Source organism: Sorex fumeus, unplaced genomic scaffold (assembly GCF_029834395.1).
Source record: "Sorex fumeus unplaced genomic scaffold, SorFum_2.1 ptg000009l, whole genome shotgun sequence".
NCBI classification, from domain to species: Eukaryota; Metazoa; Chordata; class Mammalia; order Eulipotyphla; family Soricidae; genus Sorex; species Sorex fumeus.
This window is the reverse complement of record NW_026606066.1, coordinates 18,799,321-18,814,327: the sequence shown is the minus strand read 5'-3', so window position 1 is coordinate 18,814,327 and position 15,007 is coordinate 18,799,321. Positions and strand designations below refer to the sequence as shown.

The following is a 15,007-nucleotide window of genomic DNA, read 5'->3' as shown; positions in this document are numbered from 1 at the left end:
TAGGCAAGGTTTTAAGGACTTTGTAGAACCTACTAAGGTCAACACAGGACTTAGGTGGTTAAAAGTTTAGAGTCAGGGCAAGACTCCACACCATTCCTTTAGCATTCTCTGCAACTGTTCATCCAGCTACTCGGACATTTACTAAATGAAGTGATTTAACAGATATGGAAGGCCTAGCTCTATTCAAACTAGTCATCAAATCCTTTGTACCCTTTCCTCCACTTAATCCAATATTCATACACACAAAGACAGGCATGTAGGCTGTTGTCCAGCTGACCAACTTTTTAGAAAAAAGCACACATTTCGGTTCACTAGAGGAGAAAATTGCTTTCATTGATAAAGTAATTTACAACATGATAAATTATTTGCTCAAAATCATAATTCTACCTTCTGTTTTCTTTCTGTCAGATGTGTGAAAACCTCAAAAAAGGACATCATGGAAATTCAGTGTAAAACTAGAGATGAATGGGCCCTAGATTGCTGAGGGGCTCAACAAGTTGAATTACCCAAGAAATCGAACAAATTCTTTCTCCTAAGTCAGAAAGATACCATCATAAAGATCAGTTTATCCCTGTATCAGTACAGTAAGCAATTTTAAATAGTAAGATATCTAAGACCTGACCTTTATTTTCCTACTTCTGTGCAAAATGGCTCCTATATTTACAGATTATTTTGTTACCACATAAAGGAAGCCACTACAGACTAATACCTCAGCTATGAAAATGACAAGGGAATGTTGATATGCTGACAGGATATTAAGTTAGTTCCATTAGCTCCTAAGGACTCCTTATTATATGTCCAGGACTTGACTTCCTATTTCTTAGGCCCACATATGTCCAAGGAAACTGTAAGACAATGACAATAAGTTAGACCAAACAAGAACCAAGAAAATGTAGGAAAATAGATGCTTCATTTTGGAAGATTCTGGCAATTAGTATGAAATCTGTAGGATAAGCAGGAATGTAGTACTGACTGATCCCAACGTGTAGGATACACTCATCTACATAAATACTAAGGATTCCTGTTGATGACTCTATTCTATGAGTTGACGGGCAGAACAATTTCTTTTATTCATTTCAAGAGTCTCCTGCCCCCGCTCCTGGCTGTCCTCACCAGGGCCCCTTGGAAGGGGGCCAGTTGAGTTTCCCTCCCCACTCCGAGCAGAGCCCTGGCAGCCAAGTACCTCCAGAACCATCCACAGCCATGCTGAGACCACTCTCCACAATTCCGGACAAGCTTCACGCATGAAGGAACCGGCAGAGGAACCCAGGCATATGGGTCCTGGGTCTGAGATCTCCAAGCGTGCTCAGATCAGGACTGGGCCTTCTCCACCCAGATCCCCCACCTTCCAGTAGTAGGCATTACACCCACCAGCTGCTGCCAGTACCAGGTGGTCCCATCAACGGCCAAGACCCAGAGACTGTAGTACCCAGCTCCCGGAAGTGCACAGCCGCATTTGTGGCCGCGTGACATCTTGTTATCTCATTTTTACTTTGGAGAACCCGGCAGGCCACCAGAAGTATCCTGCCCACATGGCAGAGTCTGGTAAACTTCCCATGTCGTACTCAATATGCCAATACCAGTAACAATGATAGGTCTCATTCTCCTAGCCCTGAAAGAGCATTGAATATGGCTCTTTTAAAATCTCAAGGTTCAGAAGAAGGGGACATTACTGGTGCCTGCTCGAGGCACTCAACGAACAACAGGATGATTGTGATCGTGATTTCGAGCTAGAATATCAGTGCAAGGTGTTTAGAAGGCCCATTAGCACTATCCCTAGCCTCTTCTATCTCCCATCCCTACTCATGCATATGTGGGACTTTCCTCTTTTTCATTGTACCCATAACAGACCTTCCTTGCCTATAACAAAGCCCTACTTTCTGATTAAAGTTATTTTCTTGATACCCCAAACTATCTTGTTCTGGCTTTTACCCAAAATATTTTGCTTTGTCTATTCTTTAAACTAATCTAAAAATAAATACCTTTACTTTTTTTCTTCTTTATAATAAACCTCAATGGTCCATCACACCCAAGTGTATGATCAACAACAAGAACAAAAGAATATTTATTTTTGCTTTAATGTAGACAGAGTTTAAACTCCACACTACCAGGATGTAGCAAGGGAGGAGAAGAAAAACAGAGCAGTTGGTATCATATCAAAATAATAGGAATTCAATATTCACAATTCAAAGGATATTACTATAGAATCAGAAAAGTGGAAAGGGTGCTTTGAAGAGCTCCTTGCAGACCTTCCTATACCAATCACTTCTCTCCTTTTTATCCTGTAGAGGGCCCCGCCTGTGCTGGACTGCCATCTGTCATTGGGAGAACAGGACCATCTGGAGTCAGAACAGATCATCAATCCTTGCACAGATACAAATTCTTTCCTATTTAAAAGCCGTGTGTGTGTGTGTGTGTGTGTGTGTGTGTGTGTATGTACACTTCTGAAGGTTAGAAGTCCAAAAGCATTTTTATGGGACTCAAATCAAGGCAACAGCAAACTGTGTTTCTTCTGGAGTCGGAGAGCACTTTTTCTTAACTTTCTCTTGACTTTTTCAGATTCTACCATCTCTGACTGGTAGTCACATGACTCTAATCTACTTTCAACATCATGTCTTTTCTGACTTTCTCCACTTCCAGGTTCCCTAATTACACCGCATGGAATTATTTTGAGACCACCTGGAAATATGGTATAATCTTCCCATTTCAACAACCTCAATGCAATCACCTTTACAAATATCCTTTTGCCAACTAAGTGAACATATTTATAGGTTAAGGGATTAGGAAAGGTACCTTTGGGGACCATTATCTTGCCTATTATGGGGTCTGACACAAAAAAAAACATTTAATTCCTGGAAATGTGAGAGCCAAATTTCCAGTTAACTATTAGGGATTTCAAGCAGAAAAGTGCACGGGGGTGTTGGCATCTCAGTTTTATTTAGAAGTAGTCTCATATTCTGCTTTAATCTTTTGGAAAGTAGGGATTGTAAGTTAAATTCGGAGGAGGAAGGAGCAGGGACTCTTAGTTAGACTAGTGTGGGCATCCCCTGTCTGCCACTTTGGAGTTCTGAGAACTTGGACACATCCTTTTGCCACTCAGAACTTCAATTTTCATTGCTTTTTTATGGGCTGCTTAGGGAAAACAGATTCCTAGACAGACACTTGCCTGCAGGAATGCACTTCAAAATCATACTATTAAGGGAGTGAGGAAAGTAAAACTGGACAGTAATTAAATCACAAGAAAGGCTTCAAGGAACCCCACTGTGCCTCAATTGCTGGGATGACTCTTTAGGATGGTCCCCCTGCAGGGCAAAGAGGCAGGCATTGAGACCTCCCCTAGGGCTGGGAGTCAGGAGACTGAGCAAGGCATTCAGTTCAAAAACAAAATTAAGGGGTAGCAGAATTGATCATCAAGATAAATAAGAGTTTAAAGCATAATTTTTAGAAATCCTAATGAATGTAATAAAACACATGCTAAAATTACTAAACATTAGACCAGAGCAATAGCACTGAGGGTACAGTGCTTGCCTTGCACATGGTTGACCTGGGTTCAATCTCCAAGCATTCCAAATAGTCCTTCAAGACCTATCAGGCATGATCTCTGAGCCCAGAGCCAGGAGTAAACCCTAAGCTAGATGTGGACCAAAATCAAAAAACAAAATAAAATGACTGAACATTGAAAATGAAGACAAAATTGATAGAGTATTCAGAAGAGTGTATTGGAGCCTCAGGAAAAAGGTGGAATTGCTTGTGACAGATTCTATCTTTACTTAACATTGTGATATGTTCACCATCAAATCTCTGCATCTAAAAAAAAACGCTACAGTGTTTAAATTTGATTTGATTCACTTGATTACTGAATTTTTGGCAACCTTTAAATCAGGCAACCCATGGGCTGGAGAGATAGCACAGCAGGTAGGGCGTTTGCCTTGCATGCGGCCGACCTGGGTTTGATTCCCAGCATCCCATATGGTTCCCTGAGCACCGCCAGGAGTAACTCCTGAGTGCAAAGCCAGGAGTACCCCTGTGCATCGCTGGGTGTGACCCAAAAATTTAAAAAATTAAATAAATCAGGCAACCTCATCTGGACCCTGCGTATTGTAGGGGCTACCCTTTTTTTGGTTCCAGGTGGACATAATCTTAAAGGACAACTTCTGGAAAGAGAATGACTAGAGGCAGTCAATAACTAACATTTGGGGTGTCCAGGGTAAAGAATACCTCGTCCTGAATATGGAGAGGGTCCTACCACCACATCCACTGAGAGAATAATGATGTCCACCAAATAATTGATTTTGTCATATAGTTTTCCACCTCATTAGGATAGGCAGACAGACCTGAAGTACTTAAGATCTTAAGTACTAAGGCAAATTGTTTCAGAACCTAAGAAGGCAGTCAACCTTGGCCTGACCCTTTCATTCTATCTTCCTGACAGGTGAACATCTGAGCAAAATTCTTTGATAATTTGCTTAGACCTGAGACTGCCATCAATATTGCTGTCAACATATGGCTTTGACAGATGGTACACTTCTTTTTGTTAGAATCACCAAACAAAACAGAGTTAAAATTCATTCTATCCTATGGCCAGTGTAGACTCTTAAATGAAGACAGAACTTATTCTGGTGAACACGAACAAATGGTGAATAGGTAGAAAACGTTCACTGCTCCAAGAAGAAAAAAAAATTATGTGCTGAGGACCAAACCAGCACTAACAGGCCTTAAGAAGAGGGTGGCACGAGGAGTAAGAAAAAAGAAAGGGGTCCGGAGCAATAGTATAGCGGGTAAGGCATTTGCTTTGCACACAGCCGACCTGGGTTCGATCCCCAGCATCCCATATGGTCCCCCAAGCACTGCCAGAAGTAATTCCTGAGTGCAGAGCCAGGAGTAACCTCTGAGCATAACTGGGTGTGACCCAAACCCCCCTCCAAAAAAAGACAGAAATAAGAGTGAAAAAAATATGGGGTCATGAGTCTAAATAGCCTCATTGTCTGAGATTCCCAACTGTCCTCCATGAGCAGTATTCATTGCTTAGAACCAATAAGCATTAAAAGGAGAAGAACAACATTCTTGTCCTTAGGTCAGACAAATAACAATCTCGATCTATTCCAGGTTAGACTATTCCATATCAGAGGGCATTAGTTTATCCGGATAAACATAAATGTAAATGTCTTTTTTAAAGGGAAAATCCTTCCATGAGGGGGAACATTGATATAACAGACAGGACTCCCGCTGGGGTCAACATTCCAGAGCAGCAGTGCATAATCTGAACTCCAGCATTCTGGATTCTGGTTCCCATCATCTATGTGCATATTTACACATCATAATCCAAGCAGCCCTCCCAAATGTGGTTTAACTGAAAGCCCTGGCATATACCATATTCTAGAAGCTTATTAGTTGGCATGAAGAAAATGTGTAATTATTTGTTTTCATTCAAAGATGAATAATTTCCAGAAAGAAGACTGGAAGCTAGGAAGATTAGTTATTCTCAAAAGGGAGCTTACAACCCTAGGAACAGAATCTCTGAGGCAAATATGAATGACATATGAAGAGGGCATCATTTGTAGAAATAGCAGCCTTTGTTTCAGGAATACTGGATATTTCTAGGTTTTATATTTTAGCTGAAGGCAAAAGATGGTAACTTTATTATACTTTAATAAGCCTTCTCCATTGGGAAATGAGCATTCATCCTCCCATGTACTCTAAGAGCCTGGTACTAATGCTCTAGTTTTCCTCTTTAAAAAAATAATAACTTCAGCATCCTTACTAATGCAAACCACACATTGGTTCTGATGAAAGTGGCAACAGAATTTCTGGACACTGTGTACTTTTCAGATAATGCATCTCCACAATGAATCAGTCTCTTTTTCTAATTTTGTAGATCATTTAGCAAAATGTGCATCCTAAAATGGATTATGTAAATGCTGTCTCATCTGTGAGCTTTTTATATTTCCTCCAGAATTTTTCTTTATGATTTTAACATCTTCTAGGGTAGGGTAGCAATATTTTATATTTACTTAATTTTTTTCTGATTGCCTTTTAAACCAAACCATCACTTCTCTTTCCTCAGGATAATCATTTTCTTTATTATCTGAAGCACATTGTTGCATGGGGTTGGTTTTTTGTTTTGTTTTTGTTTTTGTTTTTGCGGCTGCAGTTCTAGTTGATTAAACAGTATCTTCATTGTTACGCAGTGCTTAAGTCTTTGAGGTCTTAGCTTCAGTGTTCAAAACATGATGAGTTTCAGTCTCAGCCACTGAGGAAATCTCATGTTTTCAGCGCTCTTTGGAATAGTCTTATTTATTACAGATTTTTAGGTGTAAAATAGTGGCGCATCTAGATGATGTGATGGAGGTTACACTTTCTTGGGCTGCAAAAGATATTTTTTGTTGTTTACTAAGAAGGAAAAAAGAAAGAAAACAAAATGAACTAATAGAAGAATCTGCATGGCAATGATCTTTTTGTGAGTATTTTCCCCTCCATTCTTTCCAAAGTTGCAGAAAATAGTGTATAAATGAATACCCACTCATTTTTCACAGTTTTTTGTAAAACACTTAACTTCTTTTATATTTCAGGGGGAAGAAAATGCCAATATTTTGGAAACTATGAAGAACTATGAGTCCTAGAATGTTAAAACAAATTTGTAGACATACTAATCTTTCAAGAACTAAATTGAGATAAGATACAAAATAAATTATAATACCACAGTGAATTTATGAGCTAAAAGGTGGAAAGTGTAAGGATGATCTCCAATGTTATGAATTGTTGATTTTTAATTATTAAATAATTGATCTTTTAAAGTGACTCTCCTCTGGACAATTTAAACCAAGTTTTAAATTTATATTAAAAATAAATGTCATTAAAGTTCTTTTTACATGTGTATATGTGCAGCAGATGAAAATATGTATATTTTTACATGTTTATTTGTTGAAAACTTTCTATAGTATCATAGAATTTATCAAGTATAAATTATTTTATTTCTGACAAATGTGCTAGATTGATTAAACTCTTCTCCAAAGTTTTTACATCGAAAATGATCACCTATCATATTCTATGGTCTTCATTTACATGTCAAAAATATACCTAACTGCTTTGTTTCTTTTTAAGGCATGGAGCTTTGGGGGACAATCCATTATCTGTAAAAATTTTATACACTCACATCTATGACTTGGGATGGTAAATTTACACACAAATATTGTCTCTGCGACATCATGATTGGCTGTACATTATTGTTTAATGACATTAAAGAGAGAATTCTAGAGATAATCTAGCATTTTTCATCTCTTTCAGGAAAATAGCCTACGAAACTTTGAAAAAGGATCTTCCCTTAATACTGACTTTAAACACTAATATATTTGAGTGTGATTGTGGGAAGCCACCTGAAGTTTATGGTTTTGAGAACTTCTCTGACTCTACTCTCCATGCTGAGAAATACTCAGGAAGCATTCATCTACCTTCATGCTTTCTGATTACTATTTGATTGAATTGGCAGGCATGACAGGGGTAGATCCCAGACCACCCAACACTCCCCCAACTCTAACAATTGTACTTTGGCAGAGCAGGAGAGTTGTTGATGCTTAAGGGAACCCCTAAGTTACACAAATGCAGACCAGTGCAGAAATGTTTTTACTGCTAAGCTTCTGAAACTAGCTGGGTCATCAGATATGTCCTTCATTGTAACAAAGGAGTGAGTGGTGATTATTATTATTATTATTATTTTATTTCATTCTAAAAACAGGATAAAAATCATAACTAGTTAAGGTCATTTTGAAGCTTAAGGGAAGAAAATGGAGCTCTAATTATAAAATACCTACTCTGAATGAGATGTGTTTTTCACACTTGAAAGTTTATGTTCACAAGCTATTGTTTGGGTCAGCCATATTAAAAATTCACCTTCAGAAGAGTTCAAATGAAAAGCAGATGATTGCAGTTTTATCAGAACTCTGCTGCTAAGTATGGAAACATCATCTTGCTCTTACAAGTTGATTCTATATAGTTGATTCTATTAAATAAAATCTATTTTTTTAGATCTGGGAAATTTTAATTCTATCTTTTCAGAATAAGTTATGCTGATATCTACCAGTGGTAACTTTTACTATAGCTCTAACTAGAACAAATAGAAACCTATTTCAACCTCTGAACATGTTGAATTTGCAAAAGAGAGAAAAGAGAAACTTATTTTGGACTAATTATTAAAATACATAGGTGCACAATAGAATATATAATACTAAAATTTTAGTAGACAGGAAAATTATAGTAAAAGTTATTTGTTTAATTTACTATAGTTTGGGGCTGAAAGGATTCCCTGCCTTGAAAAATTACTATGCATTTAGAACTTACCATGGACATGTAGTTTGATATACACCCCAGGAAGTAAGGAGAAAATAACTTTCTCCATTGCACTCTCAAATTTTTGTGGATTTTGCACATAGCAGGATGTGAATATTACTGTACAATCATGGCCAAGAGAATGGGAAAAAACTAAAAAAAATAAGGTAAAATAAAGTCACAGAAAAAAGAAATTAGAGAATACAGAAAGAAAATGCCATTTTGGTGTGTAATATATGTACCTTCAAGGCTATTTGCCAAAAAAAAAAAAAAACCTATTGCACAAACTCTCTAAACTTACTGTTTTATGTCACAGTAAATACCTGGAGATTCTCTGACTACAAGTTCATAGCTAACACTTTCTAATTGCTACCAACCCAATGAACAGAAGTGATGTCTTGCTTTAATTTCCTTGGCCCTGATTGCTAGTGAGGTTGACTATGCCATCATACATGTCTTAGTGTGGGAGTTGTTTTTTTTTAATTTTTTTTTATTAGTGAGACATCATGAGCTACAGTTGTACACTTACAAATTTTTGTGCTTGGGTTTCAATTATACAATGATCAAATACCCATCCCTCCACCAGTGCCCATTTCCCACCACCACGGATCCCAGTATCCCTCCCACCCCTCGTCCCCCCCCCATCCCACCCTGCCTCTGTGGCAGGGCATTCCCTTTTGTTCTCTCTCTCTTATTGGGTGTTGTGGTTTGCAAAAAAAGGCAATGGGGTGACAATCATGTTTGGTCTATAGTCTACTTTCAGCATGCATCTCCCATCCTGGGAGGATCCTCCCAACACCTTTATTTGGTGTTCCCTTCTCTATCTGAGCTCCCTTTACCCCTAGCATGTGTGGTTGGCCTACAAGCCATGGAGTAAAATTCCTGGTACTTATCTCAGCCATTCTTGGGTGTTAACCTCCTATTTTGTTACTTTATGTTCCCCAGATGAATGCAATCTTTCTATGTCTATCCCTTTCTTTCTGAGTCATATCGCTTAACATTATACTTTCCATGTAGTGCCACTTGTATGTAAATTTCATGACTTCGTCTTTTCTAACAGCTACATAGTACTCCATTGTGTAAATGTACCAAAGTTTCTTTAACCAGTCATCTGTTCTCGGGCACTCAGGTTCTTTCCAGATTCTGGCTATTGTAAAGAGTGCTGCAATGAACAAACAATTGCAGATGTCACTTCGACTATACATTTTTGCCTCTCTGGGATATATTCCCAGGAGTGGTATTGTTGGGTCAAATGGGAGCTCAATTTCTAATTTTTGGAGAATCGTCCATACTGTTTTCCAAAAGGGCTTAACGAGGTGGAATTCCCACCAGCAGTGAAGAAGGGTCCCTTTCTTGCCACATCCGCGCCAACACAGGTTGCTTTTATTCTTTTGAATGTGGGCCAGACTCTGTGGTGTGAAATGATATCTCATTGTTGTTTTGATCTGCATCTCCCTGATGATTAATGATGTAGAGCATTTTCTCATGTGCCTTTTAGCCATTCGGAATTATTCTTTGAGAAAGTCTCTGTTCATTTCGTTGCCCCACTTTTTGATGGGGTTGGGTGTTTTCTTCTTGTGGAGTTCAATCAGTACTTTGTATATCCTTGATATCAACCCCTTGGCAGATGTGTATTTGGCGAATATCCTTTCCCATTCTGTAGACTGTCTTTATATTTTGGTCACTGTTTCTTTTGAGGTGCAGATGCTTCTTAGTTTAAGATAGTCCCATTTGTCTAACTTTGTTTTGCTTGGCCAGTGGCGTGACATCTTTGAAGATACCATTACCTTCTATGTCATGGAGGGTTTTGCCAACTTTTTTCCTCAATGTACCTTAAGGATTCCTGTCTGATGTTGAGGTCTTTAATTCACTTTGATCTTACTTTTGTACATGGAGTTAGGCAGAGATCTGAGCCTACTTTTTTGCATGTAGCCATCAGTTTTGCCAGCACAATTTGTTAAAGAGGCTTTCCCTGCTCCACTTCACTTTTCTTGCCCCCTTAGCGAAGATTAGATGCTCGTATGCTTGGGGGGAGATGTCAGTATATTCAATCCTTTTCCATTGGTCTACAGCTCTGCCTTTGTTCCAGTACCATGCTGTTTTAATTATTACTGCTATGTAGTAGAGTTTAAAGTTAGGGAGGTTGATTCCTCCCATTTTTCCCCCCAAGAATTGCTTTAGCTATTCATGGGGGCTTATTGTTCCATATACATTTCAGGAGTGTTTGCTCCATTTCTTTGAAGAATGTCATGGGTATCCTAATAGGGATCGCATTGAATTTATACAGTGCTTTGGTAAGTATTGCCATTTTGACAATGTTAATTTTGTCCATCCATGAAGAGGGGATATTTTTCCATTTCCTGGTATCCTCTTTTATTTCCTGAAGTAGCATTTTGAGTCTTCTTTGTACAGGTCCTTTACTTCCTTAGTTAAGCTGATTCCTAGGTACTTGATTTTCTGGGGCACAATTGTAAACGAGATTGTTTTCTTCATGTCACTTTCTTCTCTTTCACTATTTGAATATAGGAAAGCCATGGACTTTTGGGTATTAATTTTATAGCCTGCCACTTTACTATACAAGCCTATTGTTTCTAAGAGTTTCTTGGTAGAGGTTTTAGGGTTCTCTAAGTATAGTATCATATCATCTGCGAATAGTGAGAGCTTGATTTCTTCCTTTCCTAGCTGGATGCCCTTAATATCTTTTCCTTGTCTAATTGCTATTGCAAGTACTTCCAGTACTATATTGAACAGCAGTGGAGAGAGTTGGCATCCTTGTCTCATCCCTGATCTTAGAGGGAAGGCTCTCAATTTTTCCCCATTGAGGATGATGCTTGCTGTAGGCTTGTGGTAGATGGCTTTATGGGAGTTCTTTTTTGTGCATTGACTTTCACAACATTTAAATTTGCTTCATTTGTTAACATATTGAAGAATTTTTTAAAAATACAATGATTGGAATGAATTAGCATTACCTTTATAGCATCCTTGGGCATAAAGTATAGCAGCAGAGTTGAAAAATTAGATTGTTTTGGGTAGATTGTAGATAGTGAGAAATGGAAGCATTTTTTTGTTGGATAATTTGTTACTACTTATATGTCTCGTCTCTGGCTGTAGATGCATGTGTGTGTTTGTGTATGTGTGTGTGTAAAAAATATGAAAAATAATTTGTATCTTACTATGCAAGATTTACTGTTTAATATTTTTAAAAGTTTATGGTACAGAACATAGACAGTTGTAGGTGTTCTATAAATATCTATTTCTGCAACTGGAGAGATAATTAAAGTTATCTCTGCCTAAAGATCATATGCTTAATATGTGGGAGGCACCGAGTTTGATCTCCAGCACTAGATTCACTCCCTGGGTCTGTTTCTGCCAGAGATAGTCCTACTGATCCTCAGGTATGCTCTGAGCTAAGCATTCAACCATCAGTCCCTGCAATTTTGAGCCAAGTAACAGAAGGAGAGGCCATACTGCTCTCTCAGCACTACTGGAGTGACCACTATTAAAATATATATGTATATATATCAGTTACTTATTTAATCTGACATTTATAAACAGTTTCAAAAAGTTGAAACATAATAAATGTCATCATCATCACCATTATGTCAGATACAGTTTCTTATTCTGTTTTGTTTTTTTGTTTTGGGATCACACCTGGTGAAGACCAAAAGTAAGTCCTAGTTCTGTGCTCAAGAATCACTTCTGGCAGTGCTTACGCGACTATGTCAAATGCCAGGGTTTGAACCCTGGTTGACTGCATGCAAGACAAGTTCCCTACCTGCTCTGGGCATCTAGATCATCAGTCTTATGCTCTTTTTCATTCTTGTGTGTTCACAGAATTTACCCATATGAACTTGCCTACTTCTTTATTCACAGTAAATTGTTATATTTCTTACATCTCTCCAAGGTTAAGTAAATATTTGATGCTTGCTATTTTCTTAAAATCTTATCATTCCTTTTTGTGTCTTCTGCATGATTTTTAAATTGCCAAATTAAGTCTTTAAAATTCCATAAAATTCGACTGGAGGAATATTCTTTCCTTCCTTCCTTCCTTCCTTCCTTCCTTCCTTCCTTCCTTCCTTCCTTCCTTCCTTCCTGTGGCTATTTATTTTCAGACCCTCCTTATTACTTAACACCTTATATGAGATATCTCATGCAGTATAATGAATTAGCATAAACCCTGTAGCTTTTATTATCTCACAATTTTGTGAATCTGGAATGTAGGCGGGCATGGTTTAGTTTGTTTCTTTGCTTAAGGTCTGCAAGACTGCAAACAGGGAGTGAGCTGGACTGAATCTCATCTGAAGATTAAACTAAGAAGTAATCCACTTCAAAGTTCATGATAAAATTCATATCTTGCAGTTAAAGGACTGAGAGGCCTGACTTCATGTTGGTGTCTCCTGGGGTTAGCCAATACATCCTAGCAGACTTCCCCGGGTTCTAGAGGTCATGTGGATTTTCCTGTGAATTATTTAACCTGGCAAGCAAGGAGAGTCTCTAGAGAAGTCTGCTAATAAGAAAGAGCCATTTATAACAATGACATAATCACAGAGCCACAGCTAATCACCTTTGTTATGTTTATGGGTTTGAAGTAGATCACAAGTTTCTGATCACTTTACAAGAGAAGAGAAAGTGTGGACTCCAAAGGCCAGGAACCATGGGAAGTTACCTGAGAGTGTGTCTGCCACCCACCTCACAACTCTCTCCATAAACATAAGTACATAAAGGCCAAGACATGGGACTGAGACCTCCACTCAGGTTTCTCAGCCCATGGAGGCCAAACTTGCACCAGCAAAGCTTTTGTGTGACTTGTGGAAAGGTTGGATCCCCCACTCCTGGTGAATCCCTTACAGAAATGCATCCTCTTAAGGCAGAGCTTTTCAAGGACAGAGGGATAGATGAAATAAAGCAAGAAATCATATGATGGCCTTGAGTTGAGAGTTATTTCTAATCTAGTTATGACCACAAAAGACTTCAGTAGCTAATACACTGCAAGGTAGCAACAAAGATCCAAAAGCAATATAATGAGGGCTGAAGTGATAGCACAGCAGGTAGGGCATTTGCCTTGCACGTGGCTGACCCGGATTCAATTTCCAGCATCCAATATGGCCCCCTGAGCACTGCCAGGAGTAACCCCTGTGCATTGTGGGATGTGACCCCAAAAGCAAAAAAAAGCAACATAATGAGGGTTCTGATACAATTTAGTTGGGGTGAGTTGGGAGTTTATGGGTCAGGGAAACACCACATATCATACACTGGTGGTATATGGCGTTGGAATTATGTCCATGAAAACACTATCGAAGTTCCCCCTCCCCCATCCCTGGGCCCCCACACCACCAAATTCTAAAGATTTTTAAGAAACTTTTTTTTTAAAGACTTCAGCATTGTCACTCAAGAAGTGACATCACTGACACTTAAGAAGTCAGAAACTCTGCAAGAGAAATAGTTGATGATATGCTGCCTGGATATGATGATATGGGTTGGAGCGATAGCACAGTGGGTAGGATGTTTGCCTTGCATGTGGCCAACCCAGGTTCGATTCCTCCATCCCTCTCTGAGAGCCCGTCAAGCTACCAAGAGTATCCCGCCTGCACAGCAGAGCCTGACAAGCTCCCCATGGCATATTCACTATGCCAAAAACTAGCAACAAGTCTCACAATGGAGACATAAACAATGGGAGGACAGTACTACAGTGCAGTGCTACCCTATCTATTACTAGTGTATTCAGTTACTTATACATTTCTGAACATTCCAGTTTAAGGTATGAGCTGCTCTTGCATTTATTTTTTAGCAATATTTACCTGGATTCTAGTCTTTTTGAAGGCAGAATATGTGTAATTTAAAAAATAATTTAATTTAATTAAGCATTTTTTAGTTACACATCCTAATTTGCAGCATAGTTTATATTAGAGCTTCAGATATACAATGTTTCCACCTCCAATCCCACCATTTCCTGTCTCCAACCCTCAACTCTTACCCCAGGTTTCCTCCCACCTCCCAACCTCAATACCTGACATATACATTTTTTAAAAGGTAATCACTAGTCTGTTTCTCAGGCTTTCCAGAGTATATGTCTAGTGGTTCAGACATACACTGGTATGTTGTTTCTCCCACAGACAAGCCCAAGCAAGGCCCCTGAGCTTTGGGCCCTATGCTACTTCCAGATCTCTTCTTCTCCCCCATATGATTTCTCTTCTACTTTGGCAATTTTATTTCTGTCACCTAGAATTGTATTTTTTAAAAATCTATTTTGGGCTGATGATGTGGCTCACACAAGCCTGCCACGTGAAATAAAATGTACCCAGACTTTTCCAGGCTTTGCTGTAACTATATTTGAGACATAAAAGGAATACAAAATAATCAGATTTGCAGGTGAATGTCACCAATTATTAAGGATTTTTTGTTTGTTTGTTTTTCTTTGACCCTTCTGGGTGACTGCTTCCTGTCACAGCCCGTCCTCAGCTCCAGAGTCAACACAGACTCAGCTCAACTCTCTGCCTAGAACCTCAGCCAAGCCATTGCTCCTCCCAAGGAACTTGCCACCCACACCCAGCACTCCCTGTGATTCACATCTGGGGCAGCCTGATCACGGTTGTCAGGTAAGAGTCATTAGATCCACTTAAATCTCTGCAGGTATCAAAGGTCTGGCTAAGCCTGGGTGAACCTCACCAAGCAGGCTTCCTTCCAA

The 15,007-nt window shown here is 38.9% G+C and overlaps 1 protein-coding gene across 1 annotated transcript in view; it reads left to right on the top strand.

Moving 5' to 3' along the window:
• Positions 1–6,299: 6,299 nt before the first annotated feature.
• Positions 6,300–15,007, top strand: part of GALNT3 (polypeptide N-acetylgalactosaminyltransferase 3) — a 123,424-nt gene continuing 114,716 nt past the window's right edge. Inside the window, exon 1 of the mRNA XM_056110283.1 lies at positions 6,300–6,457. The gene's annotated coding sequence lies outside the window, so the exon portion shown is untranslated. The remainder of the gene's footprint in view (positions 6,458–15,007) is intronic.